Source organism: Phacochoerus africanus, chromosome 6 (genome assembly GCF_016906955.1).
Source record: "Phacochoerus africanus isolate WHEZ1 chromosome 6, ROS_Pafr_v1, whole genome shotgun sequence".
Taxonomy (NCBI): Eukaryota; Metazoa; Chordata; class Mammalia; order Artiodactyla; family Suidae; genus Phacochoerus; species Phacochoerus africanus.
In genome coordinates this window covers 80,885,775-80,909,308 of record NC_062549.1, presented here as the reverse complement: position 1 = coordinate 80,909,308, position 23,534 = coordinate 80,885,775, and the positions used below count along the sequence as shown (strand labels likewise).

Below are 23,534 nucleotides of genomic sequence, written 5' to 3'. Positions count from 1 at the left end.
TAGGGCTTTCGAATGAAATATTTATACATCTAAATGGGAGCAAAGAAAGGAAAATGGTTCATAAAGAGAGTCCCAGAGCATGTATTATTAAAATAACAGTTGGAAATATTATATTTTTGAAACATTCTTTCTATAAAAAGTCTTTTGAAGTATGTTTTGATAGGATAAACTGAGCCAAAAGTAGAGGAGAGAGAGAAAGAGAGAAAAAAAGGTTTTATTTTCAAATGTTTAGTGTCAGCAGTGTACAAAGTTAGCACTTTCCAAAAATGGCATGTCTCAAAATGCACTGCAGCACAATGTGTTTGCAAAGTCTCTACTTTACATAACAGTCCCAGAGGATGAATAATTCAGAAAACACTTGATTGTCAGTATTCAGTTTGTATGTATAGTCTTCTGAATCCTGACCTCTGAAATCTTTACAGAGAGTGTATTGCTGTCTCCTTACCAAATTTTTCATGTTTCCTAAACTGATTGAAACCTAAGGTAAGATTTAGGGCATTGTCTCATAAAAGCTGTTGGCCACCTCATATTTGCTGAGATTTTGGTAATAAGAAGATTAAGATTGTGGATTTTATGCCACATGGCCAATATTGCTGGATCATCTAGTCAGGGTTTAAAGAATAAAAATATAGGCATGAAATGCAAGGCAAAAAGCAAGAAAGCCAGGCTGAGAGCCAAGTGAAAAGTTCATCACACTTGCTTTATTTTCTTCTACATGGGAGCTTGTACTCTTGACAAAATCAATAGTTCAGAATTATCCGGTTCTTTCCAGGAAAAATACACCATTACTAAGCCATCAATTTGAAGTGCTCCATGGTCAGTCCAATTTCTCCATCATTTAGCCCTCAAGACATAATTCAGTTATCCTGCTATTCTCAGCTATTAACTGGATCTGTTATATGATGATGTGATTTATTGCATGGCAACTGGCAGTTACTGTGGCCAAGGAAAGAGAGAATTCACAGGAACACGATTATTTTGACCTTGTATCCAGACACAATGTGTAGCTGGGACAGGGCTCTGAATGTAATTTCTGTTTGAATCTATTCTTAAAATGAACAACAGGGAGACTAGTCTGGGAGAAGGGATAGAGATTTTATGATGTGATAAATAAGGGACATTCACTCCCATTTAAGTCCAGGCTATTGATACTTGCTGATCAGGTGATCTAGGTATTGCTAAGAGTTTGAGGATTTAGTTTTTGTATATAGGCCCTGAGCATCAAACAATGGCCAGTTGGCAAAGGATAAAGATCCAGTCATCTATGATTTCTGGAAAAATCAAAGTGGAGTGATCAGACAGCAAACTCTGCCAAAAAGAAGTGAGAAAGAGAAAAAAAAGCAAGGGACTCACTCTCACCCACCAGTGGAGTCACCCGAGAGCAAAGCAAGGACATGCTTTAGTAATGGCTCCATAGACGACAGCATCTGCTTGGAGAGTTGACTCAGGGAAGCTTAGAAGCTCAGGGTTCCAGGCAGCAGCGGAGAGGACTCTTGGCAGAGCTACTTCCTGTACCTCATTTGATCATAGAGCTCAGGCTTGGAAAGGTTTTCACCAGTCTGTGGTTTCCTGGTCATGCGTCAGTACATTCTGGCTGTAACACTTCACTTCCTTCAGGCCAGGCCCTCCACCAATGGCTCCCAGCTCCATGGTTCACTTTCTCCAGCTTTGAACTAGATTCCAAGGACACTGCTGGCTGCAGCAAGAACCTTGAATGAGAGGCTTACAGCTGGAATATTAGCTCTCTCCTACTTGCAACAGGGATTGTTCCTAAGTGGAAAATAATAGGTTTAATGAAGTCACACAAAAAGACCACAGAAGGAGTTTTTTGGCACATCAGGTTAAGCATCTGGTGTTATCACTGCAGCAGGTCAGGTCGCTACAGCGGTGCAGGTAATCCCTGGCCCAGGAAATTTCACATTGGTTTCACAGCCAAACAAAACAAACCCCAAAAAGTCCACTGAAGCATTGAAGCATAGAATATTATAGGGTTCCCACACAATCTTTTTTCAAAGAAAGGTTCCAGAATAGAATCACCTGGGCAACTAGTTAAAATACAGAGATTCTCAATCCAATCTCAGATCTTCTAGCCCTAAGTGGAGACTGGGAATCTGTGTTCCTAAGACTCTCCTTCATGATGCGGCTTGGATTCCGCATTGCTGTAGACTGGCAGCTGCAGCTCCAATTTGACCCCTAGCCTGGGAAATTCCATATGCTGCAGGTGAAGCCCTAAAAAGGAAAAAAAAAAAAAAAAAGAAGAAGAAGAAGAAGAATCTCCTTCACAATGCTGACATATTGTAACTGTCTAGTATAATACACCTAATTTTATAAATTCAGAAACTCAGGCCCAAAAATATTAGCTTTGCTAAAGTAAAACAGATTCTATGTTCCTAACCATGCTATGTCCTTGTGTGTTTTGACCCCATGTACCAAAGAGAACCCATTCTGTTCACACAGGGCCCCTTTTAAATGCCTCTACCCTCAATTCAGGTTATATTAGAAAAATATGTAAGTTCAGAACAGTTATCAGAAAAGGTAATTTTTTTGTTCATCTGTTTTGGGTGAGGAGGTTTACATAAAGGGAGCTGAAACACTGGCAGCTTGGATAGCTCACATATACAAAAAAAAGGAATTCCTCAGTCACTTTAGTGAATCATCATTACATACAGTCATTCAAAAATGTTAGGGTTATCTATAGAAAAAGGCTTCTGCTGGGTGAGCTGGGGATTGGTATAGTGTAGGAAGGACTGAACAGAAGACCAAAGAATTTTCCAAAGAAAATGAATGATTTTCCTCTTGGTACTGAATGGTCTTAAAAACACTACAATTTGCAATGGATAAGAACCACTGTAAGCTGAAAACAGTACCAGAAATAATATATGCTTTTACCATTCACATATTTACAGATCAGAGTCTAGATTGTACCATACCAGGAGTCACAGACTATCTCAGAGAAGTTATAATCCCATGTGATTAAATATTAGTGGTAAATGCATGGAAGACATTTTTAAAAGAGAACAAGAATAAAAATTGTGGTTGGTAATAAAGTTTTTTGGAGTCAGATATATATGAATCGAAATCCCAAATCTACCACTGACTAGCTGTGTGGCCTTGAGGAAGTTATTTAACTTCCTTGAGTCTAATTTCCTCATCTATAAAATGAAGCCTGACAGGGCCCTTAAAAATATTAAAGCATGGTGGGAGGTGGAGTGGGGAGTACTTGGCCAGGGGGTGTGCTTAGGCTATTGAAGAAAACAAAAGGCAAAGGGGAAAATGCAGGTGAATCAAGATTATCCAAGGAAAAACACATCTAGACTAATAAAACCCAACGAGTAACAAAATAAAAATATTTGTGTGATAATTAATCTAAAAATTCAAGCTGAGTTCCCAGAATCTAGTGCCCATAGACATGCCCAAGGAATATGTAAAGAATGTTGAAGAAAGCTATAATACATGCATTGGATCAGCTCCATGAAATTAAGAATTTTATCTCTTTTGTTTACTCCTGATTTCAGAATTTAATGAAATGAACCAATGAATGGGTGGAATCTAGTAAGAGCCAAAAGCCTTGATACCTCAATAAGGAGGAGATCAATGAACATGTACCTCTGTACTTAAGGGTGATGGTTTATCCTGTATGCAACTGTGCCATTTCTGTGAGATGAAGGAAGTTGCCCAATTATGGTGCCAAAATGCCTTGAACTCAACATTGATACCAATGAAAGTGAAGAACAGTTACTATCTCAAGTTAGATGACAAGAAAGCCAAAAGTTTGCTCTAAATATCTCCAAACTATTGCTGTAATGTAATGAAGACTTGGATAGCTGCTGGAAGTAGATAGCAATTTAATAAATCCTTGTATGAGAATTTAAGTTCAATATCATTAACTTTTAGAAAGAAAAGAAGGGAGTTCCCGTCGTGACCCAGTGGTTAACGAATCCGACTAGGAACCATGAGGTTGCGGGTTCGGTCCCTGCCCTTGCTTGGTGGGTTAACGATCCGGCGTTGCCGTGAGCTGCGGTGTTGGTTGCAGATGTGGCTCGAATCCCGTGTTGCTGTGGCTGTGGGGTAGGCCGGTGGCTACAGCTCTGATTCGACCCCTAGCCTGGGAACCTCCATGTGCCGTGGGAGCGGCCCAAGAAATAGCAAAAAGACAAAAAAAAAAAAAAAAGGGAAGGAGGAAGGAAGAAAAAAAGGGAAAGGAAAGAAAGACGGAAGGAAAGGGAGTTCCCTGGTGGCCTAGAAGTTAAGGATTCCATGTTGTCACTGCTGTGGCTTGGGTTCAGTCCCTGGCCTGGGAACTTTCTCATGTGGTGGGAACGCCCTCCCCCGCAAAAGAAGACTTTTTTAAAAAGAGGAAGTGAGGGAGGAAAATAAAACCAACAAAGAGAGCATAGGATCATATACTTAAACCAAACTGCAATAAGCAGAATAGTGTAGTTCTTTTCTTTTCTTTTCTTTTTCTTTTTTTTTTTTTTTTGGTCTTTTTGCCATTTCTTGGGCTGCTCCCGCGGCATATGGAGGTTCCCAGGCTAGGGGCTGAATCGGAGCCTTAGCTGCTGGCCTACGCCAGAGCCACAGCAATGTGGGATCCGAGCCACATCTGCAACCTACACCACAGCTCACAGCAACACCAGATCTTTAACCCACTGAGCAAGGCCAGGGATTGAACCCACAACCTCATGGTTCCTAGTTGGATTGGTTAACCACTGAGCCACAACGGGAACTCCTGTAGTTATTTTCTAATTTACTTTCTCTAAAATATCCTTAGCATAACAAGTCAAGTTAGTGGCTATAAAATGAGTCAAATTGTCACAAATAACCAGACTTCCCACTCTGCAGCTGTCTGCTGTGTGCCCAGTGCCTTGGTCAGTGGAAGTGATATAGTATGCTGGTTATGAGTGCAAGCTTTTGCACAAAGTCAAGCTTTTTCTGTGACTTCAAACAAGTCATTTATTCAGACAAAACCTCAGTCTTTTTTTTTTTTTTTCAAGAAGAAGATAAGAATACATAATTCATGGGAGTTCTTTGTAAAGTTTGATCCAGAATCTGGTACACTCTTAAGGCTCAAAAAAAGGCTGCTATTTTCATCGTCATCATTGTTAATATTCTTGAGATACTGAAATCTCTCAGATTTATCATTTAAAAACAAGTTATGTCATTTGGTCTTGAAAATGGTGCTGGGAAATATATTCATTGTTGGGTCTCATGGGAGAAGGATCTGAAAGCTCTAACCCCCCTGCATGAGTTGGGATGGTGATATTCAGGTTTTATATATAACCTTAAGCTCACAAACTGTATGCAACTTTTACTATTCTTTGCAATCAACCTTCTGGTTACACAGAAAAAATTTTACCTTTTGCTGATGGAGCAATGAAAGCAAAGAAAAATAAATACTTGGCTTAGAATCATAAGATGAGCCATAATTATCATAATTCCCCAAATCCCAGTTCCATGTTCAGCCAAACAAACCAGTGTTTCCATGAGGTTTAACAGTTAGTCAAAGCTTGAGATATTTGGGACAATTTAAAACAAAATCCAAGTGTATTTTTTATTTCTTATTTGTACAGTTCAGAATGAACTGAAACAGAGGAATGGAGAACACAGGCAGTGAGTGTAGCAAAGGAAGCAAAATATCTTTTCGGTTCTGCTGTAAAAACAAAGTACATTTGATTCATGAGCTATAGGAAGATTATTCTGACAAGAGGAAACCAAAAGAGTGAGCTCAGTTTCAGAGAAAAATTATTAACATAGCCTGTATGATTACTAATGTGGTTACAAGGAGACCTAAATTTTTTAAAATAAAATGACAAATATTGAGTCAAATTCCAAGAGGCCAGAAAATAGAAGAAGGAATAATGCAACCTGACTCTGCCCATTGGTAACTGAACTGCATTATGGAAATCATGCAGTTATTCAAATGGAGATATCTAACCTAACCCTGCAAAATGGTTATAAGGGCACAATAAAAGTGGATTCTTTCGTATGTTTTAAAACTGTAGCTGCTTAAAAAAAAAGAAAGAAACCTGGGGAAAATGTAGCCCGAAATCCCGCAATAGATGTCTATTAAACACTAGGTATTAGATACTATAAAGGATTCAAAGACTTATAAGACATGAATTCTACACTTGGAAAGTTTAGTTTAGTTAGCAAAACATAAAAGGATATACTTACACAAAGATAAATCAATACACTCTTTGATAAATTAATATAAGATAGAAGACTGCTGTGGAAATTCATTCATGCTGGTGAGAGACTGCAAAAAGCCAGAATGGTCAAGGAAAACAGAATAAAAGGAAGTTGGATTTGAGATAGGATATGAAGGTTTTAAATTGGTGAAAGTGTAGGGGGGATTTACATTATACCAAAGAGTCAGAAATTTACTTTATGGACACTGAGGTTAAAAATCAAAAAATGTTTGTGTAGAAATCAATCTTTTGGAAGACTGATCTAGCAAAAGTGTTTCTAAGCAAGAAGACACATTAGAAGACATTTTGATAGTTCAGCTATAATGACAAGAACCTGAAATACAGTGAGGGTTGTGGGAATTAAAATTAAACAAAGTACATAAGGTCCTTGTGAGAAGTTTCTTGAAAAAAGTATCCAAAGTCTGACAATTGATTAGGGGGAGAAAGTAAAGGTCAAGATAAAAATTAGGCAAGTGTGACCGTGTCTTTAAGCCTAAGTGTAGAAAAACATGGCACCATTTATAGACCTAGGATATCAAAAGGGGAATGTTTGGGTAACTTTTGAAAACAAAATTTTCAATACATTGCTTAGGGAGTGGTAATAGCTGTAGAAATTAGTTCTGGCAGGTACACTCAGAGATGTCACAAGAAATCAAGGGCAGGCTAGAGGAAAATCAGAGACTAGGAACCAGAGTGCCTGGGGCCATATTTGGTAAATATTGACTGGCTGTAAGTATGTTCTCTATCTTGTAGACAAAGCATCATCCTCTATGACATAAGCAGCCTATCAACATCATGTAGCCTAAAGAATATGAATAGCAAAATTTGCTTAGATGGTACCAAAACCCTGGTGCCCTCATATCTTTCAGAGTGTATATGGAATATGACAACAGAATAACTTTTGTTATAGTGCATTGTAAGAATGGTGATGTATTATCCTAATAACCGATGACAAATACCTTAAAAATTGTGGTAGGCAGAATGATGGTCCCCTCCAAGATGTTTATGTTCTAATCCTTGGAACCTAGGAGCATGCCACTTTACATTGCCAAAGGGACTTTGAAGAGTTAATAAAGTTAAGAATCTTGGATGGTGAGATTATCCTGGATTATCCGGGTGGTCCCAGTGTAATCACAAGATATTCTTTTAGTGGAAAAGTGGAGCAGGAGAATCAGAAAGGGATTTGAAGATGTTATGCTTCTAACTTTGGAGATGGAGAAAGTGGCCAAGAGCCAAGGAATGCAAGCGACCTCCAAAAGCTGGAAAAGGCAAAGAAATAGATTCTCCCCTAGAGCCTCTAAAAGGAATGTGGTGCTGTCAACACCTTGATATTGCCCAGGGAGAATTTTATTGAACTTCTGACCCTTGGAACTGTGAGATAAAAAAAAACGTTAAAGCCACTAAGTTTGTGGCAACTTGTTAGAAACAATAGAAAACTCATACAATAAAGTTACATATATTTTCTGAGAAATACTTGCTCATTGTAGAAAATATGGAAACCATATTTTTAATAATGTAAAGATTAAATTACTTTTCTGACCATGACAGAATAACTGGTACCTGATTTACCTTCCCGCTAAAAAAAAAACTCAAAAACTGGACAAAAATATAAGAAATATAAAAAACAACTGTTATCACAGAAATTTACAAGAAGTGAGGAAAATGAAATGAGCTCTATAATCTCCAACTTTCTTCCTGAAAACACTTTTGAGACCATATAGTATTTTAATCATCCAAAATAGAAAGACTTATTTGAACACCCATATCATGGAGTAGAGACTCAAGTTAAAAATATATATGTAATTATTATGTATGTTATTATATGTAAATTATAAAATATATATTAAAAATTTTTTAAGATGGAGTTCCCTTTTGCTCAATCTGTCACTGCTGTGGCTCTGGGTATAGCTTTGGTACAGATGCAATCCCTGGCCCAGGAACTTTCCCATGCCACAGGTGTGGTCAAAAAATTAAAACATTTTTTTAAAAATAAAGCAGTTTAGGAGTTCCCATCGTGGCGCAGTGGTTAATGAATCCGACTAGGAACCATGAGGTTGCGGGTTCGATCCCTGCCCTTGCTCAGTGGGTTAACCATCTGGCGTTGCCGTGAGCTGTGGTGTAGGTTGCAGACGCAGCTCGGATCCCGCATTGCTGTGGCTCTGGCGTAGGCTGGCAGCTACAGCTCTGATTGGACCCCTAGCCTGGGAACCTCCATATGCCGCAGGAGAGGCCCAAGAAATGGCAAAAAGACAAAAAAAAATTTTAAAAAAATAAAGCAGTTTACACCTTAGTTGTAGGATGAAATTAACTGAAGGAGAGGCAGCTTTAGACTTCCACTAAGAAAGCCTTAAAGAGTAAAGCAGAATCTCAATTAATCTAACTGGCACTCAAAACAAAATTCAGCATTCTTTAAAGGAAGGAAACATTCAGGGAGCCTTATTGAATTTGCTATCTCACCTTCCCCTCATGGGTCTCACAGAGCCTAATAATATTAGGCTAATAAGAGAAAGGGGAAAGGAAGAGGAGAGAATCAAAAGGCTATTCTTAGGGTGGAAATTTTTAAAACCTTTTTAAGGAATATGATGAATAAAGCAAATATGAATAGGGACAAATCAAAGAAGAAACAGAAGAGTCACAGGATTCATCCCAGCAGGGTGGAAATTGTTAAATGGTTACTAAAAAATAGAATGAACAAAACAGACATTGACAGGGTTAAAACAAAGGCTTTAGTACAACACTATCAAAGGTTGGCTGGAACAAAGGAACAAAGGAAATTCCTGCTGGTCCTTAAAAAAAAAGAAGAAAACAAAATGCCCAAATTTATCAGTATAATATTCGCAATGTCCAGTAAGTAATCAAAAAGGACTAAATAAACAAAGAAACTTGGAAATACAACCCATAATCAAAAGAAAAATGAATCAATAGGAACAGATGCAGAAATGATAGAGATGATTAAAATATTTTATTTTAATAAAAATAACCCTTACAAATATGATCATGAATTTAAAGTAAAACAGGAACATAAGAACAAGAGAAGTGGAAATGGTAAATAAGAATCACACTGAATGTCTAGAGATTCTCAATATGCGGAGTTAATAATAGAGTTTCAAACATACGTGAAATAAAAACCCATAGAAATGAAATGAGAAATAGAAAAATCTACAATGATAACTGAATGCAAAAACGATTCTGTCTTATTAATAAAACAAGATGAAAAAACATCAGTCTGGAAGGTTTAAACAACACTACCAAACAACTTGAAACAATTTGACATATACCAGCAATGGCAGGATAGAATTCCTTTCAAGTACAAAGGAATGTCTAGATAAACCATATACTGAACTATAAAGTACATCTAGATAAACTAAAAAGGATTAAAGTCATACAGAGTATGACCTCAACAAAATCAAATAATAAATTAATAACAGAAGATTTATAAAACATCCCCACATATTTGGAAATTAAACAACATACTTCTCAATAATCAATGAATTAAATAAGAAAATTGCAAAGCAAATAATATAATATTCAATTTTATGACAATGAAAACAGTACACCTGAATTTGTGGGATGCAGCTAAAGCAGTGCCTGGAAATAAATGTATAGCTTTAGAGCATATATTAGAAACAAAAAAGAATAAGGAGATTTTTAAGGTTTCATTTTAAGGAGCGAGAAAAAGATGAGACTATTGAGCATTAAAGAAATATGAAGAATAAAATAATAAAAACAAGAGCAAAAATCAGTGAAATAGAGAAGAGAAAATCAATAGAGAAAAATTAAACATTTAAGAGTGACTTCTTTAAAAGGATCCATAAAATTTACAAACATCTAGCTAGGCCGATGAAGAAGACAAGGATTTCCATTTACCACAATGAAAAAAATATTAAATTTACTTAATTTTTAACATTTATAAAACCAAACTCAGCTCTTTAAATATCATTAGAAAATTAAAATGCAAGCTATAGATTTGGGGGAGGGAATGTCTGTGATATATTATGATAACACTATATCAGGTAATATGGAATATATATATATGGTTTGTGGCATATACATATATATATATATCTTATACAGTAAAAAAAATCTGTTTCAAAGATGGTTAAAAATTTGAACAGACTTTTGCAAAAGAAAAAATATACATGACTAACAAGTAAGCGAAAATATGTCCCACATAATCAGTAATCAGGGAAACCCACAATGAAGCATTAGTACACATGCATTTAGACTGGTTAAAAAAATTAAACTGGTCAATGTTCATTGGTCTTATGGATGAAAAGCTACAGAAGCTCTCATACATTGATGGTAGAAGTGTAAAAGAGTACATTTCTTTAGAATACAGTTTGATGATTTGTATTAAATTAAAGTATACTTACTATTTGACCAGTGATTACATTTCTAGATATTTACAATAAAAGCTGAAAACATATGTCCACCAAACGTCTTGTATACAAATGTTCATAACAGCTTTATTTTTAATGACCTCAAACTGAAAACAACCTAAAGGTCTATTAACAGGTTAATGGAAAAACAAATTATGAATACTACTCAGCCAAAAAAAATAAAAGACGAATGAACTACTACCACATTCCAGAACATGGAGTTTCAATGCCATTACACAAACTGAAAAAAGCCAGGAAAAAAAAGAGTACGTGCACTTACATTATATGTACTTTCCATTATTCTGTTGTATATTCCAGCATATGAAATCTAGAGTAGTCAAAACGAATTTCAATTTTTGTTCTAATTACTTCTAACTTTTCAAACTTTTTTTTTTAATGGCTACACTTGTGGCATATGGAGGTTTCTGCCATCCTACAACACAGCCACAGCAATGTCAGATCCAGCTGCAGCTGCCATCCTACAACACAGCCACAGCAATGCCAGATCCAGCTGCAGCTGCCATCCTACAACACAGCCACAGCAATGCCAGATCCAGCTGCAGCTGCCATCCTACAACACAGCCACAGCAATGCCAGATCCAGCTGTGTCTGCCACTTACACCTCAGCTCGTGGAAACACTGGATCATTAACCCACTGAGCAAGGCCAGGGACTGAACCCGCATCATCATGGATACTAGTCAGGTTCTTAACCCACTGAGCCACAACTGGAACTCCTTGTTAAGTGAAAGCTTGCGTGAATAGGGATAAGGAATTTTCAATTGCTTACAAAAAATCCTGGAGGAAAGGAAAGCAAAGCAAAGCAAAGCAAACGACTCTTGAAGAATAAGTAAAATGTCTACTGGGGTTGTTTAAATAGTTAGCTGAGTTGTGTTTAAGTTGTTTGTTATAAGCTTGTGATGAAAACACAACACTTATCTCCCATTTTTCCACAAAATCTTTAGTTAAATCTATAATGCATGAGTGGTGGTGGGAAATGTGAAGTGGGCTGATTTCTACAATAAATCTGACAATGGAAACTCAGAGTCAAACAATAAAGCACTTAACAAACAAATTTAAGAAAAGGTACTTCCTGGGATTCTTCCTTTCTTAGGCATAGATAAAACTGTAAAGAGCGATTCACTATACATGATTAGGAATACGCTACTTTTAACTTACATTATATCTCTTCAGCGTCACATAAGAGATTTACAAAGAAAATTAATTTTGTCATGGAGGACAGAACAGAATAAACAAAAGAACTGGAGGTAAATGATGACTTAAGCTCTTAAGATTTATAAACCATTCAGATAGTAAGTCCACAAACTTGAAAAGTATATTGGAAATAGCAGACTAAAGTCATGATTAATGAAGACTATTCAACATGATCATGTTCTCTATTTTAAAATTTTATTTTAAAATCAATTTAGTTCCTCCTTTATTCAGACGAGGTAAGGCCAAGAACATTGTCTATATAGGATCTCTGTAGGAAGACATTTTTCTCTCTAGCATAATAATACATTTTACAGATACTTAAATTAGGGTACTAGTAAAAAATCAGGATGATTACTTATTGGTTCAAGGTTTCTGTCTAATGAAACAAAGTTGCATTTTCTGGATTCTAAGATACCTTTGACTAGCATATGCACCATTAATCAATGAAAATTGTGGGCACAAAAATAAATATATTTACTAAATGTTCACACTGAATATGTTATGCATTCCAACTATGGAAAAAGTCAACTATGGGCAAAGTGCATGCTATCATTGAGGAAATACTTTGAAAATAGAAGATTTGAATTCAGTGAATTCATTTTTTACTGGTTTTGAAACCTGTATCAAAACATTAGATCTTTTTGGCTCTCGGTTGTCTAATTCTTCAGAGACCATTCTCTTCTCCCCTGTAAGGTGGAAGAAGAGAAGGAGTTATGAAGGGAAGAGCAGATCAGATGATCTTTGATGGATCATTCTAGCTCTAAGGCTCTAAGACTAGGGTTCCATGTTTCTTGATAGTATAGTTACTGAAAGGGAGGAGATTCTAATTTAATTTATTCATACAAGTACTTTCGTTGATTTTCATTCTCGTCTAAATCTTTATCAAAATTCTTAAGAGAATATCTACCTTTGGAGCCTCTGATTTTGAGAAGGCCCTTGAAGTTGTCGATTTTAGGAGTTTGTAAGTCATTCTTTCTTCATAAAATCTTTGACGACAAGCTCCAATAGCTAAAGTAGACACAGCTTCCAATGAGCAGGACGGCAGCTCTACTTCTAATAAGTTAATCCAATGGTTTTTGTCATGAGCAAAACAAGAAATCATGTTTTTAATCATACTAAAAGGTCTCTGCATCTTGTTAACATCTGGAGTTCAATCACTTCTGTGCTAAAAACCGGGGAATGCTTCAGCAGGGCATAAATCTTGCCCCTCATTGTACATGCGATCCAGATGCTGCAGGAGAATTAACATTCGTTTGTAACACATCTGGTGTCGGCAGCTTTGAGTAAACTCTAATAGAAAGAGTGCGGAACTAATGTGGCATTACACCTTCCCTCAGGCCAGGGGTTCTAGACTGAAGGTAAAAGCCTGCAGGTGTCCCTTGGGGCTGAGCAATAAACTGCACTAATCAGCTCTGGCATTGTGTTAAGTGCAGAGTGTTTTGAATTTTCCGCAGAAATTTCACAGCCCAGTAATTCTGCATTCCAACTGTCTGCTTTTGACAACTCTTTAGATTTGCCACCATCTTGAAACTCCAAAAAGAAAGAAAGGTCCAGAGTGATTGTCAGGGTTGGCCTATCCCAAAGACGGAAAAGGCAGATCATGACCAGAGCAGTAGTAAATGAATAACAAGACTGACCTAAATGTAGGTATAGGAAGCAGCTTGGAATATGCAGTGAAAGGCAGTCTGGTGGAGTTGAAAGAGCATGGCATTTGAATTGGGACATCTGAGCTTAAGTCCCATCTCTGGGGGAGGAAGGTGTGTGTGCGTGCACACAGAAGTCCAAAACTACTGGAGTCAAATTTTCTTTCAAGGACATTTGAGAACCAAATAAGATGATGGATTTTTGTAACAAATGGATCAAATCCAAATTTCTTTGAATAGCATCTTAATTCTCTTAAAAATATAGCTTTAATTTCTAATACCCTTTCTGCTAAGCATATACTTGGGTTTTAAACTATCACAAATATCTTACTTTTTAAAGACCTGTTTCATACTTTTGTGCTTTGGAGTCTTTGTCCATGCTATTCCTATTGGTTTTAATGCTTTACTTCAGTTCATTTGCTGACCTATTTCCTACTTAGCTCTAAGTCTCCTTCTCTGTAAAGCACTTTTCTTGGAGCACATACACTGCCCATTGTTTTGTGTGCTTATCTTTGTCTAGACTTTGATTCTACTTCATAAGAACCTGTGAGAGAAAAGGTGGTATCTGTTGGAAGTATTTAATGAAGTCTGAGAGATACAGTTCATGTTGTTGTAAATGGCCTATGATTAAATTATTCTAGGAGAAAATTATTTGTTATAATCAAGTGATAGAGCATGAAAATGCTACTGGGTAATTGGAGGGTTTCTGTTAGGGTTTAAAAGACCATCTAGTTAACTATGAATATGTTTCATGTGTTCAGTTGGGGGTCAGGCTCTGAGGTCAGTGAAGTAAGATGCTCACACCAAGAGAGCCTCTAAAGGGATCAGATTGACATCTTCCCATCCATGCTCTGCCTGGCTCTTGTGCTCACTGAGGGAAGTTGTGGGTGAAATCATCCACCCTACTCAAAGTGTTCGTCTTTTTAAATTTGGTGCAGCATGTACAGTTGAATTATAAGAGTTGAATGTGCATATGACATGACTCCACTAATCATATGTTTTGAATTTGGTGTTTGTAACTATAAATAGAATGCCAAAAGAAGCTACTTTCTAATTTAGACTTGAAAACTGCCATACCACAAAATGAATCATATAGAATAAAATATGAGGTGAACATTGATAAATGTTTATTATCACATTAGAAGAAAACATGTGAACTAAAAAAGTAAGGTTGACAAAAGTATTGATGTCTTTAAAGAGACAGAGTTCCAGCAGTGATAAGATCCTGATAACTCCATTGTGCATTTAGATAGCTCTTATGTTTTACCCAGTACTTTCACATGTTTCATCCATTCATTTATTTGCCTTCTCTACCTACCTATGAAATAATGCCCAAGGTCAATACTAGGGAAGAAGGAAAACCAAGGAATGACTATATCTTTCTAAAAATAGCCAGGCAGGATTCATCAGTTGCTCAACAGAAAGATTTTCTAACTTGTAAAGGTTTATTGAGGACAGCAAATTTGACTGAATAAGACGTATTCAATGTAGGTTGATGGATAATCAAACAGAAGACCCCACTGATGTGCAGAGAATTCACAACCAAGAGACCTTTACTATGAGAAATAATAAAGAATGCTATTTTAGGCCAAAGGAAAATAATAACAGAAATGCAATAAACAATGAACAGTCCTGGAAAGGGTAAATATGTCAAATATATAAAAGAATATTGACTATTTAAAATAACAATAATGATAATGTCTCTGAGGCTTACAACATATAGAAGTATGTGACAAAAGCAAAAATGTTAAGAGTGAGGTAGAGAATAACAGTATATTGTTCTAAATTTCTTGCATTGTTGAAAAAGCAATACAGGTATTAATTTAAGATAGACTATAATAAGTTAGAATGTGTCATAATTTTTAGGGTAACCACTAAAACGAGGACATTAAAAAGTGTAGCAAAAGTCTAACAGCGGAGATAAAGTGGAATATTTTAAAAATCGACTATTACAAAAGAAGGCAGGGAAGGTAATTTAAAAAACAGAAACAGAGGGGGAAAATAGAATACAGATAGCAAAGATGGTAGACTTAAACCCAGCTGTATCATAATTGCATTATATATAAATGAATGAAACACTCCAGATGTTTATATTGGATTTTTAAAAAATATATAATTATGGCTGCTTATAAGAAATATACCATAAATATAAAAATACACAATGCTTAAAAAGCAAATGGACCAAAAAAAGATATACCAAGCAAGTGCTAACCAAGAGAGTTAGCACGATTCTACTGATATCAAAGTAGACTTTAAGGTGAGAAGAGTTAAGAGAGATAAAGAGGGATATTTCAAAATATTAAAAGGGTCGGGAGTTCCCGTCATGGTGCAGTGGTTAACGAATTCAACTAGGAACCATGAGGTTGCAGGTTGGATCCCTGGCCCTGCTCAGTCGGTTAAGGATCCGGCATTGCCGTGAGCTGTGGTGTGCAGACGCGGCTCGGATCCCGTGTTGCTGTGGCTCTGGCATAGGCAGGTGGCTACAGCTCCAATTCAACCCCTAGCCTGGTAACCTCCATATGCCACGGGAAGCGGCCCTAGAAAAGGCAAAAAGATTTAAAAAAAAAAAAGGAAGAAAGAAAGAAAAAATTAAAAGGGTCAGTCCATTTTGAGAACACAGAATCCTGAATAATCCCTAGGAAATTTGATTTAAAAAAACAAAACGGGACAGAGAGAAGGAGCAGAGAAGAAAGAGACAGTTGGGAAGGGAGAGGAAAGGTTAGGAGGAGAGAGGAAAGGACCATCCAATTTCAAGGTAAAATGGGGGAAATCATTACAAGCATTAGAAGGATGAGAAATAGTAAAAACAAATTTACATCAATAATTTAATAACATTAAATGGGTAAAATCCTTTAAAACTACTGCTTAGTGAGGCTTATGATCAGGTGGAAGTGTACTTTTCTAGTCACCCTCTGATCAGTCCATCACAACCAAGCTGCAAGAGCTGAATGCTGCTTAGGTTCCTCCAGCCTATGGGGAACAGGGGACCTGTCGCAGACCCTGCTGTGCAGACTGCCCTTAGGCAGGATGCCAGTCCCTGTTTGCCTGGGACCAAAGGATTTCCCAAGACACAGGATGTTTAGTGGTATAGCAAGGAAAGTACCAAACGGAGACAATTCCATTACCCAATACCCTCCCCATATCCTCCACTGGTAGAGGGGACAGGTTCCAGGGCAGTCCATGTCTCTCCTGGCTGAGAGGGACCTGGTAGATGGGGACCAGTTCTAGGGCAGTCTCATGTCTCTCCATGTCTCTCCTGGTCTCTCCTCTCTCCCTTTATCTTATAGCACACCTATATCTGGAGATGCAGCTTTGGGGAAGCTCAGATGTGATAACATCTTCAAAATATTTTTCACCCAAACCACTTAACAAAATGGCTTAATCATTGTTCATTATTTGGCAGTAATAATGGTATCTTCTCTATTCATTTAAAATCAAGAACATGCTACTCTTCACCCATGCATACCTGTATTTTCTAAATGGAATTTAGTGTTCATATTCCTGGTTATCTAAAGCCACCTTGGTCTTATTAAGCTTACATCCTCTACGTTCCATAAAAAGTCCTCTTACAGACCATGGAGTTCCCGTCGTGGCGCAGTGGTTAACGAATCCGACTAGGAACCATGAGGTTGCGGGTTCGGTCCCTGCCCTTGCTCAGTGGGTTAACGATCCGGCGTTGCCGTGAGCTGTGGTGTAGGTTGCAGACGCGGCTCGGATCCCGAGTTGCTGTGGCTCTGGCGTAGGCCGGTGGCGGCAGCTCCGATTCAACCCCTGGCTGGGAACCTCCATATGCTGCGGGAGCGGCCCAAGAAATAGCAACAACAACAAAAAAGACAAAAGACAAAAAAAAAGAAGTCCTCTTACAGACCAAATATCTTTCTTAAATGTAAACACAAACAACTGAAATCCTATTCAGCTTCTGATCATGCTCTCCTTTAGTTGACTAAACCAAGATAATGGTGAAATCTTCATATTCCCATTTTTCTGTGGGTTGCTTTTTTTTAATTAAGGAAAAAAGCAACAACCCCTACAATAGACTATTTTCATTTCAGTCTTCCCTATAGTATTTTTCTGCTATTGTTCATTTGAAGTTTTCCCTTGGACAGAAACTCAATTGCTGACTGCAGAGTGACTGCATGAGAAGGAATTTAGAAAACATTTACAAATAAAATAATGGCTTAAAGAGTTTGGCCTTAATTCAACTGTAGGGTTATTGTTGCTATTACTATTATAATTAAACAAGAATAGAAAGTACAAGACAGGAAAGGAGCGCTGGAAACTTGGTTTAATCCTTTGAGTATTAGGTCATTTAAACTTAAAAAGTCAAAAAGATATGATTTTGTCACTGTCTTTCACTGGGGGGATTGTCTCCATTTCAGGAAACAAGTCCAGGATTATTTTGAACATGGGCAGTATTCCATCTTCCTTTTTGCTTCCACTGTGTATTGAAACACTAAGTGATCAGTGAGACTGATTTGCTTTGGGCTCCTTAGAGGATTACACCTGAGTTACCTCTGAATCTCCCAATACTTAGTTCTCTATAGGCACTCAAAATTGGAATTGACTTGCAGTTATCTAAATAAATTGGGACTTCCTAACTGCTTCTATCTTGGGGTTCCAGAGATTTAAGCTGTCACCTAGGTGACACTGAAAGAAACTAGGTGTCGTTGAAAACTATTTCCTTATGCTATAGGGCAATTTAATTCTTGAAATAACACACACACAGAGCACATAAATTAAGCAGAAAACATTGTCTTAACCTTGAAAGGAAAAACCCCCATATCATTGCACGTCATATTCTCAGTGAACATTTTTCAGTAAAAACAAAGTAAGAAAAGCACCAGGAAAGAGGAGCAGCTCCCTGGGAAAGAAGCAGGAGAGGAGGCTTGCATAGAAACAGGGGCTCTTAAAAAATGACAAAGATTCTCCTTAATCCAAAAAAGGGAAGAAAAAAATGGTAAATGACTTAAGTTTACAAAAATATAAACACCTAAACGTATATGGGATGCCCTCCTAAAGAGAAAATTAGTTTATAACTAAATATTTTGATTTTTTTTTCTGGCTTTTGTCTTTTTAGGGCTGCACCTGTGGCACAGGTTCCCAGGCTAAGGGTCAAGTTGGAGTTGCAGCTGCCGGCCCATGCCACAGCCACAGCAATGCGGGATCAGAGCTTCACCTGTGACCCACACTGCAGCTCATGGCAACACCTGATCCTTAACCCACTGAGCGAGGCCAGAGATTGAACCTGTGTCCTCATAGATGCTAGTCAGATTCCTTTCCACTAAGCCATGATGGGAATTCCCAAAGTTTTTTTTTTTTTTTAAGTTAAAAAAACATATGACTCTTCTCCAAGTATACATCTCTGGTTAAAAGGAAAAAATGTGTTTAAGAAATATTTAGATACATTGAGAGATGATAGATTGAATAATTTATTTTAATAAGAAATCTGGAAAATACAGAATTACATGCTGCTTTAAATTTTATTTGATCTAAGTCAGGTATTAATTAGTTAATTAGTCTGTTAATTAGTTAACTTTGCTTGCTGTACCTTTATCTCTTTTTTTTTTCAGACTTATGTCATTTAACTTAATTTTGTAAATAACATTATTAAAAGACTCTTGTCAGATGAATGAATTCTTTTACTTGCATTTATATATTATAGACATGGTGAATTTTAATGAAAATTTGTGTTGTTGTTATCTGTTTGTCAAGAGTTTTGCTCTTCTTCCTCCTTTCCTAACTCCATGAGCTACATCACATTTCACTATTTCCTTTACTTTTACTATAAACTTGATTATTTTAGCCACAACTCTAATAATGAATTTTACTCTAATAATTATATCTTGCTTAAAAAAGGGATGAAGAATTAGTATTAGTATTTGTTTCCCCAAAGACAATGAGATTAGTACACTTCAGTTTCCTCCAAAATCATACTACCAGGTAAGAACTTAGCATTATCTATATTTATGTCTACTTTAAAAATCCAATAATTATTGTAACACAAAATATTCACTTAGAATGATCATAAGCTTTACTGATTTATATGCTCACGGTGGCTCCTTGAATTCCATTCTACCTGTGTTTCTCTACCCAGACATTCTGTTCTCCACAAAACCAATCACTCTAAAAAGTTCTTCATTGTCCTTATAGATATAATCAGTGTATCTACAGGCATATATACATATACACACACACACACACACACACACACACATATATATATACATACATACACACATGTACATGTGTGGCTCTGTGTGCATGTATATGTAAACATACATAATATTTTTTCATATTTTAACCCTAAATTATAATATGCTATTCTTGCTTTTTAAACTTAAAAACTTATGTGATGACACAAACAGTCAAAATCTATGGGATGCCGCAAAAGCAGTGCTCAGAGGGAAGTTCATAGCCACACAGGGCTTCCTCAAAAAAGAAGAAAAATCTCAAATTGACAACTTAACCCACCACCTAAATGAATTAGAAAAAGAAGAACAAGAAAAACCTAAAGTCAGCAGAAGGAAGGAAATCATAAAGATCAGAGAGGAAATCAATAAAATAGAAATTCAAAAAACAATAGAAAAAAATCAATCAAACCAAGAGCTGGTTCTTTGAAAAAGTAAACAAAATTGACAAACCTCTGGCTAGACTCACCAGGAAGAGGAGAGAAAAAACCCAAATAACAACATAAGAAATAAAAAAGGAGAAGTTACAATGAATACTACAGAAATACAAAAAACCATGAGAGAATACTATGAACAATTACATGCCAACAAATTTGACAACCTAGAAGAAATGGACAACTTTCTAGAGATTTACAGCCTGCCCAAACTGAATCAAGAGGAAATAGATCAACTGAACAGACCGATCACTAGAAATGAAATTGAATATGTCATAAAAACACTCCCTACAAATAAAAGTCCAGGGCCAGATGGCTTCAGAGATGAATTCTACCAAACATTGAAAGAAGAACGTATACCCATCCTCCCTAAACTTTTTCAAAAGGTTGAAGAAGGAACACTCCCAAAGACATTCTATGATGCCACCATCACCCTAATTCCAAAACCAGACAAAGCTACCACCAAAAAAGAAAACTATAGGCCAATATCTTTGATGACCATAGACGCAAAAATTCTCAACAAAATTTTAGCCAACTGAATACAACAACATATCAAAAAGATCGTATACCACGACCAGGTGGGATTCAGCCCAGGTTCACAAGGATGGTTCAATATACGCAAATCAATCAATGTCTTACACCACATTAACAAAAGAAAAGTCAAAAACCACATGATCATCTCAAATAGACGCAGAAAAAGCATTTGACAAAGTCCAACATCCATTCACGAGAAAAACTCTTACCAAAGCAAGTATAGAGGGAACATACCTTAACCTAATCAAAGCCATTTATGACAAACCCACAGCAAATATAACACTCAATGGAGAAAATCTGAAAGCCTACCCACTAAAATCTGGAACAAGACAGGGATGCCCACTCTCACTATTGTTATAAAATATACTACTGGAAGTCCTAGCCACAGCAATCAGACAAACAAAAGAAATTAAAGGCATCCGAATAGGAAGAGAAGAGGTCAAACTGTCACTGTATGCAGATGACATGATACTATACATAGAAAACCCTAAGGACTCTACCCCAAAACTGCTTGAACTAATCAACACATTCAGCAAAGTAGCAGGATAGAAGATTAACATTCAGAAATCGGTCGCATTTCTGTGTACTAACAATGAAATAGTAGAAAAGAAATACAAAAATACACTACTTTTTAAAATTGCGCCTCACAAAATCAAATACCTCGGAATACACCTGACCAAGGAGCTAAAGGACTTATATGCTGAGAACTATAAAACATTAATCAAGGAAATTAAAGAAGATGTAAAGAAATGGAAAGATATTCCATGTTCCTGAGTTGGAAGAATTAATCTTGTAAAAATGGCCATACTACCCAAAGCAATCTATAGATTCAATGCAATCCCTATCAAATTACCCATGACATTTCTTGCAGAACTAAAAGAAACAATACAAAAATTTATATGGAACCACAAAAGACCCAGAATTGCCAAAGCAATCCTGAGGAACAAAAACCAAGCAGGAGGCATAACTCTCCTAGACTTCAGGCAATATTACAAAGCCATAGTCATCAAGACAGTGTGGTCCTGGTACCAAAACAGACAGACAGACCAATGGAACAGAATAGAGAACCTGGAAATAAACCCTGACACCTATGGTCAATTAATCTTTGACAAGGGAGGCAAGAACATCAAATGGGAAAAAGAAAGTCTATTCAGCAAGCATTGCTGGGAAACCTGGACAGCTGCATGCAAAGCAATGAAACTAGAACACACCCTCACACCATGCACAAAAAGAAACTCCAAATGGCTGAAAGACTTAAATATACGACAGGACACCATCAAACTCCTAGAAGAAAACATAGGCAAAACACTCTCTGACATCAACATCATGAATATTTTCTCAGGTCAGTCTCCCAAAGCAATAGAAACTAGAGCAAAAATAAACCCATGGGACCCAATCAAACTGAAAAGCTTTTGCACAGCAAAGGAAACCCAAAAGAAAACAAAAAGACAACTTTCAGAATGGGAGAAAATAGTTTCAAATGATGCAACCGACAAGGGCTTAATCTCTAGAATATGTAAACAACTTATACAACCCAACAGCAAAAAAGCCAATCAATCAATGGAAAAATGGGCAAAAAACCTGAATAGACATTTCTCCAAAGAAGATATGCAGATGGCCAGCAAACACATGAAAAAATGCTCAACATCACTGATTATAAGAGAAATGCAAATCAAAACTACCATGAGATACCACCTCACACCAGTCAGAATGGCCATCATTAATAAATCTACAAATAACAAGTGCTGGAGGGGCTGTGGAGAAAAGGGAACCCTCCTACACTGTTGGTGGGAATGTCAACTGGTACAGCCACTATGGTGAACAGTTTGGAGATACCTTAGAAATCTATACATAGAACTTCCATATGACCCCGCAATCCCACTCTTGGGCATCTATCCGGACAAAACTCTACTTAAAAGAGACACAAGCACCCACATGTTCATTGCAGCACTATTCACAATAGCCAGGACATGGAAACAACCCAAATGTCCATCGACAGAGCATTGGATTCGGAAGATGTGGTAGATATACACAATGGAATACTACTCAGCCATAAAAAAGAATGACATAATGCCATTTGCAGCAACATGGATGGAGTTAGAGAACCTCATACTGAGTGAAATGAGCCACAAAGACAAAGACAAACACCATATGATATCACTTAGAACTGGAATCTAATATCCAGCACAAATGAACATCTCCTCAGAAAAGAAAATCATGGACTTGGAGAAGAGACTTGTGGCTGCCTGATGGGAGGGGGAGGGAGTGGGAGGGATCGGGAGCTTGGGCTTATCAGACACAACTTAGAATAGATTTACAAGGAGATCCTGCTGAATAGCATTGAGAACTTTGTCTAGATGCTCATGTTGCAACAGAACAAAGGGTGGGGAAAAAAATGTAATTGTAATGTATACATGTAAAGATAACTTGATCCCCTTGCTGTACAGTGGGAAAATTTTAAAAAATTAAAAAAAAATAAAAATAAAATAATGATTTGGCTCCTTCAAAAAAAAATACAATACCTTTTAAAATTGTACCCCCCAAATCAAATACCTGGGAATATACCTGACCATGGGGTAAAGGACTTATATGCTGAGAACTATAAAACATTAATCAAGGAAATTAAAGAAGATGTAAAGAAATGGAAGGATATTCCATGTTCCTGAGTTGGAAGAATTAATCTTGTAAAAATGGCCATACTACCCAAAGCAATCTATAGATTCAATGCAATCCCTATCAAATTGCCCATGACATTTCTTGCAGAACTAAAAGAAACAATACAAAAATTTATATGGAACCACAAAAGACCCAGAATTGCCAAAGCAATCCTGAGGAACAAAAACCAAGCAGGAGGCATAACTCTCCTAGACTTCAGGCAATATTACAAAGCCATAGTCATCAAGACAGTGTGGTCCTGGTACCAAAACAGACAGACAGACCAATGGGCCAGAATAG

At 36.9% G+C, this 23,534-nt stretch overlaps 1 long non-coding RNA gene across 2 annotated transcripts in view; it reads right to left on the bottom strand.

Annotated features, from left to right (window-relative positions):
- Window positions 1-679: 679 nt before the first annotated feature.
- LOC125129348 (uncharacterized) overlaps window positions 680-23,534 on the bottom strand; it is a 66,318-nt gene continuing 43,463 nt past the window's right edge. For both annotated transcript variants that reach the window (XR_007135462.1, XR_007135463.1), the window contains one exon: window positions 680-1,770. This is a non-coding gene — a long non-coding RNA (uncharacterized LOC125129348). The remainder of the gene's footprint in view (window positions 1,771-23,534) is intronic.